Source organism: Lonchura striata, chromosome 3, assembly GCF_046129695.1.
Source record: "Lonchura striata isolate bLonStr1 chromosome 3, bLonStr1.mat, whole genome shotgun sequence".
Taxonomy (NCBI): Eukaryota; Metazoa; Chordata; class Aves; order Passeriformes; family Estrildidae; genus Lonchura; species Lonchura striata.
The window spans coordinates 95,765,206-95,783,721 of NC_134605.1; the positions used below are offsets into that span (position 1 = coordinate 95,765,206).

Consider the following 18,516-nt stretch of genomic DNA (forward strand, 5'->3'; position numbering starts at 1 on the left):
CCTCAAGTTCTGTGTTCAGTTCTGAGCCCCACAACTCAGAAAGAACATAGAGGTGCTGGAGCAAGTCCAGAAAAGGGAAATGGAGCTGGTGGAGGGTCTGGAGCACGAGTCCTATGGGTGGCTGAGGGAGATGGGTTTACTTAGCCTGGAGAAGAGGAAGCTCAGAGGTGACCTTATGGCTCTTTGCAACTGCCTGAAAGGAGATTGCAACCCAGCAACATGCAACAGGACAGGAGGAAATGGCCTCAAGCTGTGAAAGGGTACATTTAGGTTGGCCAACAGGGAGAAAGTCTTCACAGAAAGGGTGATTAGACATTGGAATGGGCCATCCAGGGAAGTGGTGGAGACACGCAACCTGGACTTGTTTAAGGAAAGACGACATAGCACTTTATGCCAGGGTCTAGCTGACATGGTAGTGCTAAGTCACAGGCTGGACTCAATGATCCCAAAGCTCTTTTCCAAACTAACTGATTCTCTGATTCTGTGAATTCTGAGTTATTAAATTCAATGTAACCATTTATCCAGTGGACAACTATTTGATATCCATCAAATATCTGCTTCATAGTATTTGCACCTTTGGTAGAACATGACAACTCAGCTGAAAGTACTTTGCTGGAACTTGCTAGTTTTAAAGTATGAAATGTTGAGGATCTATGTTGTGTACTACAGAGGAGACCAGACTTAGGACGTCACAGTCCTCTTCTTAAGATCTCTAAACTACACAAAATGGTTGAAGACTTGTGGGTAATTTCTACTTCATGTGTACAGAATGCAGGTGAAGATCCACCCTTTGAATTGAGCACTCCCAGAAACGAAGTTCAGAGATGGCATATCCTTTGAAAATGGGGAAACTTGTTTTCTGAGTTACTGTTATCAGATGGGTACTGCTGGGGGATAACAATGAACAAGGCATAGATTTTACCATCCCACAAGAATGAAGAATTAATCCCTTTGGCTGAGTGACAGTCTTGGAGATAATTAAAGAGATTCTATCACCATCAGACAGTACAAAAACACAGCTTTTATACACAATGAAAGAACAGAACCACTGACACAAGAAGAGACTTTGCAAGACAACTGAGGCTAGCAGCCTCTCACTACAGGACTGCCAAATTCTACCCAATGCAGGATTATACTGAATAAATTATTAGCTGAGCCTACTGTGGCCTCCTTCCAAGACTAATAGCCTTTACTGGGCCCTTGGTGCAAAATACACTAGAACAGGAATCCTCAGATACATACTAGAAAGCTTGATTCAAAGAAGGCTGTTGTGGACTATGTCCTTGCTACTGTACCTGAGACTTAAAGGAAGATTTCTCTGAGAATAAAGGTCTATGCAAAGTTTTGGACTACGGATTTTCCATAGTCCTAACACTAGCACAGATATCAGATACAAAATTGCTTTGCATTTAGAGCTGTCCTTTCCTACCACAGCTGACTGTTACCTCCTTGTTAGAACTTATTTTAAAATCAAGCCTTAGTTCAGCATGTCTGAGGACAGCAGACTTTATACTGAGGTGCAATAACATGTTCTTGCAGGCTCTGAAATCTAGATGGTGCAGTGTTTTAATGGATTGGTACTTCACCTCTAAGCATTTGGTCCCTGCCCAGTTTAGGATAAAAGGCATAGCTGAATGTAAAGAGATTACTTACAGTCCTTGGCTTTATCTCTGTGACAGAAGCTCTACTCATCTTGCAGCAAAATTATAGCTGCTGTTCAACAGTGGCATATTAGGGGAACTGCCTTGCCAGCACTACAGTACTGGTTGAGAGATTGCACACTCCCACCTGCACTATACTTAGTTCTAGCCAACACTAATAATTTCCAAGACACATCTACTAACGTGCATTTCCTCTCAAAATACTGACTAATGGTGAAAATCAATACAGCAAACTGATAGGATATATGACTTGGATATACCTGTTTCACATAATGGGAGCATTTACCTTTAAACAATTTGTGACCCATAAAATGTTCACTGAAATGAATGATTAATTAATTACAAAAGTGCAGACATTTGTTCCAATTACAGTTATCCTTACTGTTGTACTAAAACATTGGGCTTGATGGTATGGGCTTTCTGGTTTTGATTTTTTTTTTTTCTTTTTTTTTTTTTTTTTTTTTTTTTTTTCTTATGGTAGCCAGAGACGTAACTCACTGCTTAAAGCTGGTTTCTCTTCTGGAGCCCTTTCTCTCACATTTTCTTTGCCCCTTGACCTCAGGCATCTGTCACAGCAACACCTCTGCTCATAGCAGAGAAGGTGAATGGTTTCATCAGAAGCAGTTGCCAAAATGCCCCTTGCATGGGCTGGGACACAGTGATCATCACTCTCAGCTGCAGGACAACCTGATTGCTGGTCTGGAATATTCTCCAACCCCAAGAGGTCCCAGGACAAGGCACTACTGATTATGATGATTGGTTTGTCTCCCACACTGCAGAAAGTGCTGATGGGAAGTCAAACACACAAGTCTGAAGGGCCAGATTTTGCTCTTCAATCTTTTTCCAGTAACAGCTATTGCTTTCTACAGGACAAAAAGAAGACCTATTTTTTAGTAACTTCATGTGGTCTTTTCTTCAGATCTTTTCTGTTTTTCAACAGGCATCATTGCATAATAGAAACACAACTGATCTTTGCAATTGCTAGTTCTGAGAAAAGAGGATACATGGAAAATAGTAACCTATTTCCAACAGATCTATGAGAAAGATCTGATCTATAGGTCTCAGAAGACTTCTCAATAGCCAGTGGCCAGAGGATGAGGCACAAAGAACCAAAAATGAAATTACAGGCCTCTTTAGGCCACCTTGTAAAATGGGGAAATTTAATGCCATCAGAAAAAGAAAGGAAGAAGAGAATACTGGCAAGGGAGGATATGGAAGAAAGTATGTGTAAATGTGAAATAGAGTATATGCAAGGAGAAATGCCTAACACAATGTCTGTTCATTTGTCTTGTGTATTAAATATTTTCTTCTGTATCTCATAGCGTTATTAAAGCATTGAAAAATTAATTTATTTATCTAAGCATTCTAGGCCCATTAAATAAACATCATTCTAACTCCTATTGGAAACCCTCTATATTTTACTTACCAAAATATATAGATGGCAATGGGAGTCCTCCCACTGTGTTCAATACTCTTTGGATCTGATACCAATGCAGAAGCTGAACTTGCCCAGTGCTCCTAATGTGAACTCATGAGCATGTTCTTTTCAAAATAATCATCAATTGATCAGTAAAATGTTCAAAAGATGCTGGACTCTGGTGATGAAATCCTGGTAGAATTAAAGTCAATAGCAAAAGGACCTGTGACTTTAGCAAAACTGCCTGTGACTTTCAGAGTTTTACCTAGAATATCTGTCCTCTGAAGCCAGAAGCAGTTGAAGAGCACCAGAAGCAGAGGTGAGCTTTCTGGATAGCACAGTTTGCATGTCTGAGTAAGGGAACCAGTCACTGGAGAGAATTTGTACCAAACAGTAAGATACATACATTTCTCTTCTCTAATGAAATTGTCTGAAATAATTATATAGGAACACACAAATACCTCTTATGCTAGAATAAAAATGCATGGATTTCCTTTTCTGCACTGCTACCCAGCAACAGCTGCAGTTTCAAAATTACAATCAGCCTCCTGAAACCCTCAAAATGCAAAAAAAAAAAAAAAAAAAAAAAAAAAAAAAAAAAAAAAAGCACAACTGGGGCAAAAACTTATGCAGCATTTACATATGCAGATGACAGCAATTTGTCTGAGGCAACTGTTTTGGCCCAATTTTTACACAGAATTACTAATCGTGAGCTTTAACCCTGTGCAAGAAAGTTATAGTCACCAGCAGGCTGCTATGCTAAATCCTCAATGTAAACAGGCACACTGATTTGCTCTCAGAGTTTGGACACAGGATCCATTATCTCAGGTAACAATTACTTCACTTGTTCTGAACTCTTTCTGCATGTTGCAGAAATCCCTCTTTCTTTCACATGTTCAAAAAGGTCAACTACCATCCTATCTTCTGTTTCTCCTCATTACCTCAAACTATTTGCCTTCTATACTGGTATAAAGAATTAAGGATCAGTCTTTAACAGTTTTCCAGTCTCTTTGGACATGTACAGCAGAGGCCCAATTAATAATCAAAACAGGCCAGCAGGGAACAAGCTGTGCCACTCATGCAAGCATACACAGGTGCTAAGAAACCTTTCACTTTTGAATATCTAAATACCCATTGCAAATATTGGATATAAAAAAAATGTAATCTCTTGCTGCAATTAAAAGAACTGGCCTGCCTAAAGATGAATCCCCAAAGAATCACAGTTTCAGCATACATCCCTTGAGTGCAAACTAAGAAAGAAGATTTTGCTTACCATATTTGAGGAACTTTCTCCTAAGTCCTAAGTTGGCTGATGCCCTAAGCACTACCAAAATACAAATATTAAATCACCAATAGATTCCAATTACTGTAAGTAACTCTAATACCATGTGGTAATTAACTTGGGGGGACCACTGCACCATGCTTATAATTCTCAAGTTTTCAGATCACGCTGCTTCCTTGTAAAAAGAGGCTGTTTCAATTCTGAATCAAAGAAGAGCTTTGGTTTTTAAGGATTTGTCTATGTACCAAATATACTAGCTAGAGTAATCAAAGATGGTTATACTTCTCTCTAAAATTTCTATTATTATAGTCCTAGACTATCACAGTTACTGTGATGCACCTAATTCTGCCAGATGTGTAAAAATTTGCATATATTTTCATTAGAATGTGACTTGCAGTTTTCTCCCACAAAACTTCCTTAGCATTCAAGCATTTGCTTTCCTAAGAGACTGACCCAAGTCAAAGCTTAGGTTAATCAGAGATAATTTTTTTTTCACTTTGCACCTTGATAAATTTCTTGCCAAAGTTCCACAGAGCTGTGACTAGATCATTACCAGTATCTGCAGCAGCCAGCTAGTCTCCACCTGCTCCATGTTCACAGAAACACAGGATGAGCCTCATTCAACACCCTAAATCCTTTCTTTTCACTTCTTTGCATTTCTTTTTCTTTTTTTCTTTTTTTTTTTTTTATTTCTCACATTTTCTTTAGCAGCTCTGCAGTCACAGAAAACAGGGCCACCCAAAAAAGGTCACCTAACTCACTTCTCTGTCCCAAAAAAAATCAAATATATGAGATTGTATTACCTCATTACGAGAAGGTTTCTTTCTGCTTTATAAATAAAACCTTTTTTATTCTGCCACTTATCTACAAAACTGAGTAACTACATAGTCTTTCCTAGAGTATAAGAAACAAACAGTGTCACTCATTCCAACAATGAGTAACAACCTGCAACAAGGTGTAGCTTGCAACTACAGAGCCTGACATATTGGTACACTTTAATTTCAAAAATATTTTTAGAAAAAATTATATATTCAGGAATTTTATAATTAATTAAACTTCTGTTGAATTTTCAGCTTGCCACAGAGATCCACACCCATACATTACATAAATCAGAGATGATTATGGCTGAAATTGTCTGGAATGATGAAAGTACAATGAGTCTTCAGTACACAGACCACTGTACGTCAAAAAGATGTCCTGGAATTGCTTATCTTCAGCAACCCCCTGCACACACCTCCATTTAGAGGGAAATTGGGAATTGTGCCACACCTACAATTATAATAGTGTGCTTTATCTTACCAACAGCTAGTAAGGGGCAGAACCTTCTCTTGAAAACACTGTAGTAAAGCACAACTAATGATGGAACGTTCAGCTGGATGGCATCAGTATACAAGACAACTACACATATCCGTAACTATATACAAACCAATGTCCAGTGGTTTTGGCTATGTTGTTACTGATATGGACAACACAAAGAGTAAGTATGTTGTTTCCTTTAAAACACTGTTTCACTCTCAAATCTATGGTGAGAAACAAGTTTAAATTGCATTTCCCACAAGTTAGCCGAGTAGGTCGACACCATGTTCTTCACCCACAGCTGACCGTGGCTCACAGTGAAACAGCGGTCTTGTCTCTACAGGATTTCTAACATGCATATGTTATTCTAGCTATCAGTCCAAATTGTTCAACTGAACACCTTGTGCTAAGTGCTGTAAAGACACAGAAGAAAAATACAGTCCCTGCAGAAAAAGCACATCTGCTTTGTCAGTCATAAAGCCTTAAAATACAGCTTCAAGTGATTCTACATCTCACTATCTCCTATGACTCCATCTTTTTCTCCATTTGACATTGTTGAGAACAATCTTATTTTCTGCAAAACAGATGTCATGGCATGTGCAATGTGAAAAAATATCTAAACCTTAAAGGTGAGTGATGATTCCACAAACTGCTAAATCATGTCAAACCTTAGAGTACTTTGAAGTTAGAAATGTGCCTGAAGACCTGCTTAAAAAGTGGAGCTTTTAGTGAAAGAAGCTCTGTCTTTAAAAGGACCTCCCAAATTTTGATTTTTAATTTAAACTATAAATTATAAGGGGGTTCTATTTAATTAAAATTTGTAGCTCTAGTCTGTGTTCACACCTGATATTCTGCTAGGCCTGCAGTCCTTTCCAGGTTAGTCAAGTTATTCTTGCAGCAGTGGTTGGATACTTTCAAAACAGCCAGTAAGATCACTGGACACACTATATTAACACTAGTACTGCAAAGAGAGGAGTTTGATCCTTAATATCCTAATGTCCAATATCTGTGTCCAAGGAGTCCAAGGCTGCCTTTTTAAAATAAAATGAACCCACCTGTGCCTTATGCACAGAAAAAGACATGGAGTCTTGGTTTTCTCCATTTTATTTTTGTATCAAGACATTTCAGTGTCATCTCTGACCCATAAATTCAAGAATGCTTAAGGTTAACACTGGCTAGCAGAAAAACAGGCAGGAAACATAGCAGCATGATGCTGAGTTGTGGAAACACAACAAATTTTTGTGTTACTAGCTTTCATTATTCCACAGCGTCAATATTCATGTTAAAGCCAATTAATTCCTTAACACAAAATAGAGATTTATTAAGCAATCAGCTATGTTTAATGACTCTGTTTTGTCCAGCTTCCCTTGACATTAAGCATTTTTTTTCAAACTTCTGACTTTAATTCATATGGACTTGAAATGGGAGGACCTGTTTGGCCAACCATTGGTGTTGAACTGACTCTTACTGCATCTTTACTATCTTGGAACAGAAATGTGTTTCTATGATTAAAAACACAATTTCCTCTCCCAAATGGTTTTTCAGAACAGAGGAAGTAGGTAGAGGATTTTTAAAATATATTTTTAAAATATATTTTCCAGATACAATGGCCTTCAGCTTGCATTTTCCTCCCACCCTTCTCACCTGCACAGATGTTGTGGATTCCCCTTCACCACCTGATCCAACAGAAGAGTCAGCTCTTGGCTCTAGGGATGTTTCTATTCCCACGGACATGTGGAGTTGCCAAAAATAAAATTACCTGTACATGGTAATATCAGGCGAACTCATTAAAAAAAAATTTAAAAACCATATATAAGTATACAGCAGAACACTCTAACATCACATTTAAACAGAGTTATAAAACTGACTTAAATACATCTTTTCCTCACAGTCTCCCATGTGCCTCCACAATATTTGCATGCCATTGTGTAGACTGAACTTTGGACATTATTATTGCTATATCCTGATTTCAGTGCCTTTGAGAAGTTTGTACTGGACCTTCAGATATCCTTTTCAATATGACTTTTCTACAACCTATAAATTATACACAATATGGTCTCTAGGGCAAAATGAGCTCTGGATGAGCATTAACTACAAAGACTGGCACAAATATAATTTTATATTTGTCATCAAATAAAGCACTGTTACCTCTACATTTCTTTAATTTGTAGATCAGCATATACAGCGTTAACATTTCATTAAGGCATGTCAGGTACAAATGTTTCATGTCACTTGATCATAACATGCTATCTCAGGCACTTAATAATCAATCTGCTCTCAAAAAAGCCTATTTGCAAAACACACAACAGGAGGGAAACATGAATTATGCTTATTTAACCAACTGGATTGTTTATAAGTCTATCAGCCTCATAAAATTTCACGTTATTGATTCATACCAATTTTTTGCCTAAAAAAACCCCAAAACAAAACCAACTGAGGATCATCTCAACCACCTGGCACCTTCTACAGCTATTCCAGACCAAAGTCAGGGATTAATACCAATTCAGGTATATTTGCACATCGTGCACCCATATTGACCATTTTGATGGAGACATTCTTTTACTGGCTTATTGGCAAACAAGGAGATGACAGAAAGGAAACTCACCAAATGGGATGAGAAAGGAACCACACGACTCCACCCAGCTCAGTAGGCAAAGGCTAGTAAAGACTCATCTAACACCTTTACTTCTGTTTGCTGTTTTTCAAATTACTTCTCAGGTGGATTTCAAAAACTGAAATCCTTTCAAGCAGTACTGCCTGTCAGAGATCTGAAAAAGAACACTAGGCTATTTACCACCATCAAGTAAACCCTGTTCTTATTTTCCCTCCTCATCTTCTTTTCCGTGTTGGCCCAAAGAAATGGGTTTTGAAAAAAAGTCGCTAAAATTAGTGAGTAGCCTGGCTTAGAAATGCTAGTGTTAACATTTGCAGATCTGCTCTCAAGCCACACTGTCAATTTGCAAAGTATCCTTTGTATTAAAAGAGATGCAATGATTAAACTAACACCCTCCTGGAAACAATGCCAAGGCATATGGAGAATGAGGTGATTGGAAACAGCCAACACTGCTTAACTGAAGGCAAATCATGCCTGACAAATTCGGTGGCCTTCTATGATGGGGTGACAGTGTAGGCAGTTGGATTGATGACATCTACCTGGACTTGTGCAAAGCCTGTGACAGTGTCCTGCACAATATCCATATCTCAAAACTGGAAAGACATGGATTTGGTGGATGGACCACTCAGTGGTAATAAATTAGCTGAATGGTCATACTTAAAAAGTTGCAGTCGACAGCTCCATATCCAAGTGGAGACCAGTGACAAGGAATGTTCCTCAGGAGCTGGCACTGGCATCGACAAACATCTTTGTTGGTGACACAGATGGTGGGACCGAGTGCACCCTCAGCACATTTGCCAACACCACCAAGCCATGTGGCACAGTCAACATGCTGGAGGGAAGGAATGCCACCCAGAGGGACCTGGACAGGCTTGAGGTGGGCCCATGAAGTTCAACACGACCAAGTGCAAGGTCCTGCACCTGGGCTGGGGCAATCCCAAGCACAAATACAGACTGGGAAGAGAAGGAATTGAGAACAGCTCTGCAGTGAAAAACTTGGGGTTGCTGGTGGATGAAAAGCTGGAAGTGAGCCAGCATTGTGTGCTTCCAGCCTAAAAGCCAACCACATCCTGGGCTGCATCACAAAGCAGCGTGACCAGCAGATCAAGGGAGATGATTCTGCCCCTCTACATTACTCTCAGAAGACCCCCACCTGGAGCACTGCATTCAGCTCAGGGTCCCCAAGATAAGAAGGACATGGAGTGATTAGCATGAGTCCAGATGAGATCCATGAAGACAAGAGATCTGGAGAACTTCTCCTATGAAGACAGGCTGAGAGAGTTGGGGTTGTTCTGACTTAAAGCCCCCTCTAGTACCTGAAGAGAGCCTATGAGAGAGCTGGAGAGAGACTTTTTACAAGGGACAGGAAAAAGGGGAATGGCTTCAAAATGAAAAAGAGTAGTTTTAGGTTAGATATGATGAAGAAATTCTTCACTGTGAGGGTGGTGAGGCATCAGAACAGGTTGTGCAGAAAAGCTGTAGATTCCAAATCCCTGGAAGCATTCAAGGCCACTCTGGATGGGGTTTTGTACAACCTGGTCTAGTGGAAAGTGTCCCTCCCCAAGGCAGAGGGGTTGGAGCTAGATGGTCTTTAAGGTCCCTTCCAACCCAAGCCATTCCACAATTCTCTTACGACCTAAAAAGCGCAAACAGGAAAAAGGATCTGGATAATGGTGTACTGCAAAGCAGTTTACAGCTAATTTATATGCAAAGCTAATTGTAATTCAGATAAGCATATCACAAGATAGAAGTTGCACAATGTTACACAAGCAATGAGGTGTATCCAAATCTATTTTTTGTATCTCTGCCATACAGTGACAAAGTAGGAATCTCTACAACCATAAATGATCTTCAAGTGACTACAGCTCTTTTGTTGAAAACAGTTTTTTAACCACACAGACCTAAATATAGATGTCTAAAGTTCAAAGAATCCCCTTCCTCTTGTGTCTTCTATCCAGAGACAAGAGATTTCCAGGCAGTACCTGCTGAGTGCTTGGAAAAACAAGCTCCTTACACAAAATTTAAGAATGCACAGATCTCAGTAGCACTGGACTAAACAAACTAGTCTAAGACAGTACCACATAAAATCCTTCAAACTTCAGCTCCAAATTTTTTTTGGCATATGAGGCTAACATATTAATTCTCACTAATTTAAAATGAGATCTTTGGCAAACCAAACAATAGTAAAGTCATATTAGTCAAACTAGACCCTCTAATCTAAAGAAAAGAATTTTGAACTTAATCATAGTTTATTTTGTAACATAAATTAAGAAAGTACTAAAAAACTAATTTCTAATAGAAAATCAAACTATTTCATTTGAAAAGAGAAATATTGTGAATTTTTCAATTATTGCCATACTTACACTTCTTCACAAGAACTCAAAATGTTTGCTGATTTTAGTGAATATGCAGTTTATTTTGTCTCAAAACTTCACATGTTTAGGCCCTAATTCTATAAACATTAAAGTTATGAGCAGCAGACTGACAGACCCTATGAAATATGAACACCCAGGCCAGGATGTCATGCAAGAATGAGGATTTTATTCTGCTATGTTCTGTCAATAAACAGACACCTTGTTTTCTAAAATATGAGATTCCTCCCAATGTTTCCAGCATTATTAATATGTAACACAGCTGGTTCTCAAGATTTGCAGCAATGCATTCCAACTTATCTACTGTCTTGTATGAGAAATATAAAAGTCTATGCACTTACAGCAAATTGTATCTTTATCATTTGCATTCAGTATATTTTTAAATTCTGTGAGTAAAATCCCTGTGCATACTTCCAGGCAAACAAAACAGTTTCAAGAAAAATGAAGGAAAAGAGGTTGGTTGTACTTAAAAGACTATTTTATAGTCAGGATCTTATCACAAATTATTATGAATGTATCAATTACACATTTCTAAGTAAAGAGAAAGGTTGATTAATGCTGATATCCTATACCTTTCATTTTGATACTGTTTTGATCATTAGTGTTACAGGCTACCTGTAAACAGGGGCAGCAACTTCCCTCCAGAGAGGACAGAAAAATACTTCTTGGCTTATGTCACGGGTGTGATACCTCTTGGGGAATGTTGTTTTTAAGCGCACCACAACCAAGGTAATGATTGATGAAGTGATGACTTAGAGCAATAAATGCCAAAATCAAATTCGATATTCAGAACTTTGGGCAAAACAATAAAGCAATCAAGAATTCAATTTCTAAAGCATGGGTTAATAATTCTATCTTAAATGGAATTGCTTTGACAGCCATACTGGAAAAGTAAGTTAACAGCTGAAAAAACTAGAAATTAACACAGAATGCTTTTCTCCCTTCAAGAAATTCTCAGTTACTTCAGTGGAACAGGACTAGGCCACTGGCTCTGTAAATGTAGCCATGCAACTGTATTGTCTCTTTGTACTAATATAGATGTCTGGCAATATCTTTTTGCTGTTACCATGGTTCTAATATTCTGAAGTTTCAGCAGAAAAATAACATTTAAGTGTATGACTGAACACTGAGACATTTTTTAGACATTTGAGGGTTACAATTAACAGTGAGGTCAAAATTTCTTCTTTAGAAACATTAAACTATGATCTAACATTTGTAATTCTCATATAGGAAAATTCTGAATGTGTATTAACAAAAAAATAGCAAGAAAGCTACTGATTTTGCTTTCTCAGTTTCTAGCCCTAAATTTTTGTTTCCTATTAATCCATTGGCTAGCAAAAATGAGCAACAGGTGGAATCTCCCAACTTACTCGCCAAAATACTACAGATGAGTAATAAAAAGCCACATTTCTCCTACAGCAAATACTTTTAGGCTCCAGTTGACACTAGAACTATTTCCCAGTAAGCAGCTGGGCCACTGAACAGCTCTTGGGAATACAGGTTGCCTAGAACTAAAGTCACCTAAATCATAAAGCCACAGATTACCTCAAGCTGGAAGGAATTCTTAAGGATGGAGACCAAATCCCTACTCCTCACAGGACTACACAAAAGTACATCATAAACCTAAGAGTGCCATCCATATGTTCCTTGAACTCCATACTCCAGGAGTACATGAAGCTCCACACAAATAAAAGACACCATTACACAGGAGAATTTTGGAATTCAGGATAGTTTATGCAATTTGCAGACAATCTGGAAGGAAATGCTTAGCATTGTGGGAACCTAGAACTCTGCTTAAGGAATTTTAAGGAGTTTAAACTCAGCTTCTCCCAATTCCTGCTTTTTTGTGGGTTTCTTTTGAGAGCCCCTGGTTCTTCCTTCAGTTCCCCATATTAATACTTCCATGTTTTCTCACTCAAGACTATAGTACCATTACAAACATATGGAGAAAATCAGTGGAGTTCTTGTGTCTTTTCATACTTTAGTATCTGTTTTCCCTGCATGTTCACTGTTTCACTTTTATCAGATTTAAAAAAATATACATAAAATTGAGGAAAAGTAGAAGATGGAGGCAGAAAGTAAGATTTGCTATGAAGTAGGAGCACTCTGCAACTGATTTAAACACACCAAAACTCATGGTATTTTGCCCTTGGTACAACCATGGTGCAAACCTAGCATCATCAATAGCAGAACCGAAGATTTTAGATACATGACATTGCAATTCCAGTTCTAAATTGTGTGCAAAGCTTATAACAACCTTTTAATGGAAATGCCACAAAATCAGAAACACTTATACACTACGAAATTAGTGGTATGGTGGCTTTGGGAACCTGCAAACCCTGACTGTTTAGCAGTGGTTAGCAACTTGGTGTTGACAAATCTTATGTATTATAAAAAGGTGTAGATTTATATATATATATATATATTACTATAAAGGTGTAATTGTGACTCATAAAATATACAAAAAGTATGCAAATTAGCAAGATATCCCCTTCACACTTGTCTTAACTTCCGAGTACATAAACACAAGTGAGAATTTTGGGTAGTTATAAGATGTGGCTCACTAACTTCTATTAAATTATGAAATCTAGGTCTCATATTTTTAGGTATCCTTTTGCAATATTGCAATGGAAAGACAGTTTTCTAGACCACAATATTTATAAAGACAGCTACTTCAGTAACTGTAATTCTCGAAAAGCTGCTCTATCTTTTCTTTCCTAGTTCCTGAAGTGATTCACCCAGCATCTGGAAACAAAGATACATGTATTGCTCAGTGGCTTCTGATGTATATTTGGTAAATTAAAAACACCTTTAAAACCAAAAAGATGCTTTCACTAAGAGTAGAAATACTTATGATTCTGAATACAGAAGACCAATTATAGGAGTCAATCTGAATACAATTCCTGGAAGCCTCAGAAGCATACTCTGATATGTGTTATTGGCAGTACTGCTTTGAATCTGATTGTTCTGCTCTTATGACTGCTAAAAAAAACTGATTTTCAAGTTAACCACATTTAACTCAATTTGGCAAGAAGCGCGAGCATAGGAAAAGGATGTTCCATAACAGTTTTCCAAACAGAACACATCCATCACAGTTTTTTGGAAAATAAAAATTTATTAACTATATCAAATAACATATAAAATGACAAATTAAAAGTGCAGGGTGCATGAATCATTAACATATGTGCAATCTTGTCATATGCCCTTATTTTCCACTGGAATTGGCTGGAATTAACACTGTGGCAATCTGTGCTGGCTCTTGGGCAGGTAGGAGGTAAAGGAAGAAGGTATATGGGATGACACCTGCTCTGCAGAGCTGTCTATGAAACACAGTGACTGCTGCAGTGAAATGACTGGGTGTTTTATCCCATACTGCTTTGCAGGGCCTGCATTTGCTAAATCAGTATGCTCAGTCTTCAAGGTAAACTATTCAAGTGTGCCTTTTCTCCAGTATGTTGTGTCACAAAGGCCAAACAGATCTATGGAAAATATCTACCCTTCTTTCTTTTCTTTCTTCTAAACATCATCTGCTTCTTCTCAGGCAAGGTCACTGACAAGCAACAACAAAACAAAAAAGGCATTGTTAGATTGGACAAGTCATAGATAAAAATCTCCATCCTTTTCCCACTTCTTTTTTCTCATAAGATATGAAACAGATCAGCCTCACAGTGGGAAGTTCAGAAAGTCTGTCATTGATGGCTACTTTAAATTAAGCACCTTTTCAAGACCTTGCCTACAGAGGGTGGACTACCACAGATACCAGTTGCAGAAACATGGCAGTAAGTGACTGAACAGACAGCAGTCTGTTCAGAAAGGGCAGAGACCCCTTAAAAAGTTCTTCAGAGCAGCTGGAGTTCACCCAGACATGTTACCAGCCTTTCCACTATGAGCACTTCTCCACAGCTGAAAATGTGAGGCACTAACACACTGTAAAAGGAGAAGTAAAAGAGGCCTTCCCCACTCAACATTTAAAGCATACTTCCTGAAAAATGCTGACAATGTCCTGAAGATAAAAGGAGATGTTCATGCAAAGATCAACCTGAAAATACATGAATGGAAATAGATAGCTACTATTGTTTAATTCAGTGAGCAGCTTCTCTGAACCAACATCAAAATGGCTCTGTTTCCTGCAATAAAAAAAAAATATTTTTAATTTGGCTTACTCTCAAAAAGCAAGGGGCTCCATGTATGAAGGTTCCACTACACGTATACATTTTATTCACAGAAAACACAGTTTTAGCAAACAATTACAAGTCTATTTTTAACAGTCTTGTTTCCCATCTGTTTCAATGGCATCCTAAGGTGTCAGTTTCATTGACATTGTTTTTGCCCCTGCATGCAAAGAATTGCTATTTAGTAGCAGAAATTCTACATGCCCACATATATTTATCTGTATTTAGCACACATTTATGAATACAGGGTGTGGTGTATTACATCTTTTGGCATTGTTTTTACTTAAAATTGACAGTGCACATAGGAGTGCTAAACTGGCTATTTGAAAGGCATTTTCTTTGTTTCTTGTCCCCTTGCAATCAGACACTACTCTGAGACAGTGATGAAAGAACTGAAGAGAAAGAACCGGTTCCTAGAGCTGGGAAAAAAAAACAGAACAAACTAGCAGAAGTAGCATATGAAAATAAACTTACCTGAGCTTTTTTTGCTTTCCCAACTGGTCCTCGGGTCATGAAGTACTCCTGACTTCCCTCCACGTACATCTCCTGACTTTCTGTGTAATCCTTCTTAAGAAGCTTGTTGCCCATATCCATCACTCAGGTTCTTTTCCTTCTCCTTTTTGAGGTCATGTGTCCAATGGTTGTGGAATTCTAATTTTTCTTAGCATCCAAACTCTGTATGTTGGCTAACAGAACCTCAGTTTTTCCACCAGCAGTTTCCTTTTAATTGAATGTTTGATTCTTTTTCCCTGATATGACATTGTTACTCATTCCTCTCATCACAACCTCTCCATCTTACACATGCAGTGTCCAAAAACCACCTTGGTTCTTGTGAGAATGCTGCAGCCTGGCCTGTGCCCCCTATCCCTGAGGACTGAAGTATGCTATTTTCCTGGAATATGGAGGTCCAGTAACTCCACACACAGTAAAGCCCTTAGCTCAAGTAGATCCAAACATGCAGAGTATTTTATAAGGTTGAAAAAAACCACTTATTTATCACTGGAAGTGATGAGACCTGGAGTTTGATGAAAACTGGAGTTTGAGATTGGGTGCAGGTTGATCACAGCCACAGGATGAGCGGATTGTGAAATTCTTGAAGAGCAGTAAATCTGTTTGTCTTAGTAAATACGTAATATATCAACTGTGTAGACATCTTACAACTGCTGGAACAGACATCTTTTCTATGTGTGAGGGTATTTTAATTTGACCTGTGTAAACTCTGGGTGTTTCCTAGCAAGACCCAGAATGGACTTTGTGCTTGCACGTGCTGAAAAAACACAAGCATTACTTCTTAGTGTCAACTCCCAGCCCAAGGAATCTGTTTTTCTAGATTTTTAGTTTAAACTATGCAGCATAACCAAGACACTGAAGAAACATAAATCTGAATTCATAATAATTTGTGTTAGACATACCAAGAGTATTATAAAGATGCAAAGAATCTGTAGTCAAACTCATCATTTTCTATGATGTAGCAGTATGAGTTCTTCCTAAATATGCACATTCTTCTGTCCCCCCCCCATTCACTCTCAGATCCAGTCTTAAAGGTGCAAAACTTAATATCCAGCATAAACAGAACAGATGACTGGGGATACAAGCATCATAAAGTCACCCCAGGACATCCCCAAAAGATTCCTGAGTATTTATGCATAGGACATGACAACCACGGTATAAGCAAAATTATTATAAACATAGTTTCATATTCAAACATGGCCTTTTCCTCTTCGGACAACAGAGGAATTGCTAGTATCTCTGAAAATATTACTAAACAAATCACTAGTGCTGAAAACTAATACACTGAATTCAACAGTCCTGGCACAGGAGATGTGAAATAAAAGGATGAGGCACTGATTAGCAATATCACAAGAGGCCTGGGAAACCCCTTTCAATAGTATTCCTTATGTGAGAGAATGCCCTGCTGCAGCACTGAAGAAATGCCAGAACATCTACTCTCTACAGTTTATCCTCAAAACAAACCTTGGAGATCTTTGGAAATCTTTTCTTTCTGAATTTTGACTATTTTATTTGAACTGAGGAACTGTTCAGAAAGTGACAAAGATGGACTAGGTTAAATGCTGTAACATGGTACTTATTCACACTACATTAGGCAGAGGAACACTAAAATTAGGCATAAAAATTCTATTCCCTTGGTAATATCCTCCAGTATTGGCTAGAGACAGGAGGAAAAAAGGGGATTTCCCTTGGAAAAATAAAGCAAGCTGTTGATATGAAATATAAATAATGCAGTATTACATCTGCAGTAGTATTACTATTTCTACTGAGGGGATGGGACATAAGGGAGAAGACATCACCAGAAAGCCTTGCAAAAAATGAGCCATTCAGTGAGCAGTCTAAAGTCTTTTTTGAATGGTAACTATACTCTTCATTATGTTCTGCCTATAAACAATGTTATTAATAAAAAAATCTTGAGAGAGTGAGGAGATGTTCCATTTTGATTTTACTGGAGCCACATGAGAAATATGTTTGGCCTGTCAGTCTACAAAATTATATTACAAGCCCATTCCAGAGCTCACTGCTCTCTTTTCTTTGGGGTCAGAAGCAGGATCATGCAAAGTAGGAAAAAAACAGCATCCTTTTTAAAACATCTCATAAAAATATTCTTTTCTTAAATTGCTGCTTTGCCCTACTTCTCTTCACTACTGCACCAAGCAAGCACAGCACTGAGCCATACCAAGTGAACATATATTTGTTGTATACCATGCCCTTTTTAACAAACTTCCTGATAAAAAATGCCATAAAGATATAAGGTTCAAGAAATGCAGACCTTTATACTTCACAAAATAATAGACCTCAGTGCTGGTTTGGTTGGAAAACTGTGACCTTACAGTTGTTTATTGTTTGCCTGGTGAAGAACTATAATCAATTTGGTTATGATAGACCTTCAAGAAACATAAAATTTATCCTGAAGGAAACTGTTTTCTGAAACCGACTGCCCAGATGCATTAGTCAGGTGGGAGTTTCAGCAAACCAAAGGGTCTACTGGCAGACACAACATTGATTTCCTATTGTTTACAACCTACCAGACAGTTCTATACTGACCTGATTTGATGGTTCTCTCTGGGGCACCCTGCAGCCCTGGTTATTTCCACAACCAAGCTGGCCAGCTTCCTTACTTGGCGAGTGTGTTCCACATCTGCAGCTTCAGTGCAAACATGCTGAACTAGTACATACACACTGAAAATGTGATCTGATATCAGATTTTAAATCCCAGCTAATAATAATGTTTACTGTTTTCATGATTAGAAGTATGATCCCTTTAAGGGATCAAAAATTTTATTGTGATTTTTGTCTGTCTCCACATTCAACTTCCCCTCCCCATACAAGATGTTTCTCCTTCATTTCAGTTTCATTACATTTTGCTGCTTTTCCCTCTATGGCTAAAATAGACAGAGTAATTCTAATCAAAGCAAAATACTGTGAAGGATTCTAAAGAGATAATCTTTGTCAACAAGCTACAAAAGCTTTGATTGTTTTCTTCCTGTGACTTTTTAATCTAGGATATGTGGAGAAGACAATGCTATTTGGTCTGCACCCATTTTTATTCCATAGAAATCTGGCTGCACTTCTGTTTAAAACACCACTGATAATCTTATTAGCATTTCTCATTATTCCTATTACGAGAAAGAAAAGGTCAGTAAGTAATCCACAGCCATAAAGTTTTCTGGTACTATACTATCACGAACT

At 38.1% G+C, this 18,516-nt stretch overlaps 1 protein-coding gene across 19 annotated transcripts in view; it reads right to left on the minus strand.

Moving 5' to 3' along the window:
* The window catches only part of MYT1L (myelin transcription factor 1 like), a 305,006-nt gene that overhangs the window by 276,203 nt on the left and 10,287 nt on the right, over nucleotides 1–18,516 (minus strand). The window contains exon 2 of one of the 19 annotated variants that reach the window (XM_021551209.3): nucleotides 7,301–7,415. The exons of the other annotated variants lie outside the window; for them this stretch is intronic. The gene's annotated coding sequence lies outside the window, so the exon portion shown is untranslated. The remainder of the gene's footprint in view (nucleotides 1–7,300; nucleotides 7,416–18,516) is intronic. 19 annotated transcript variants of the gene reach the window in all.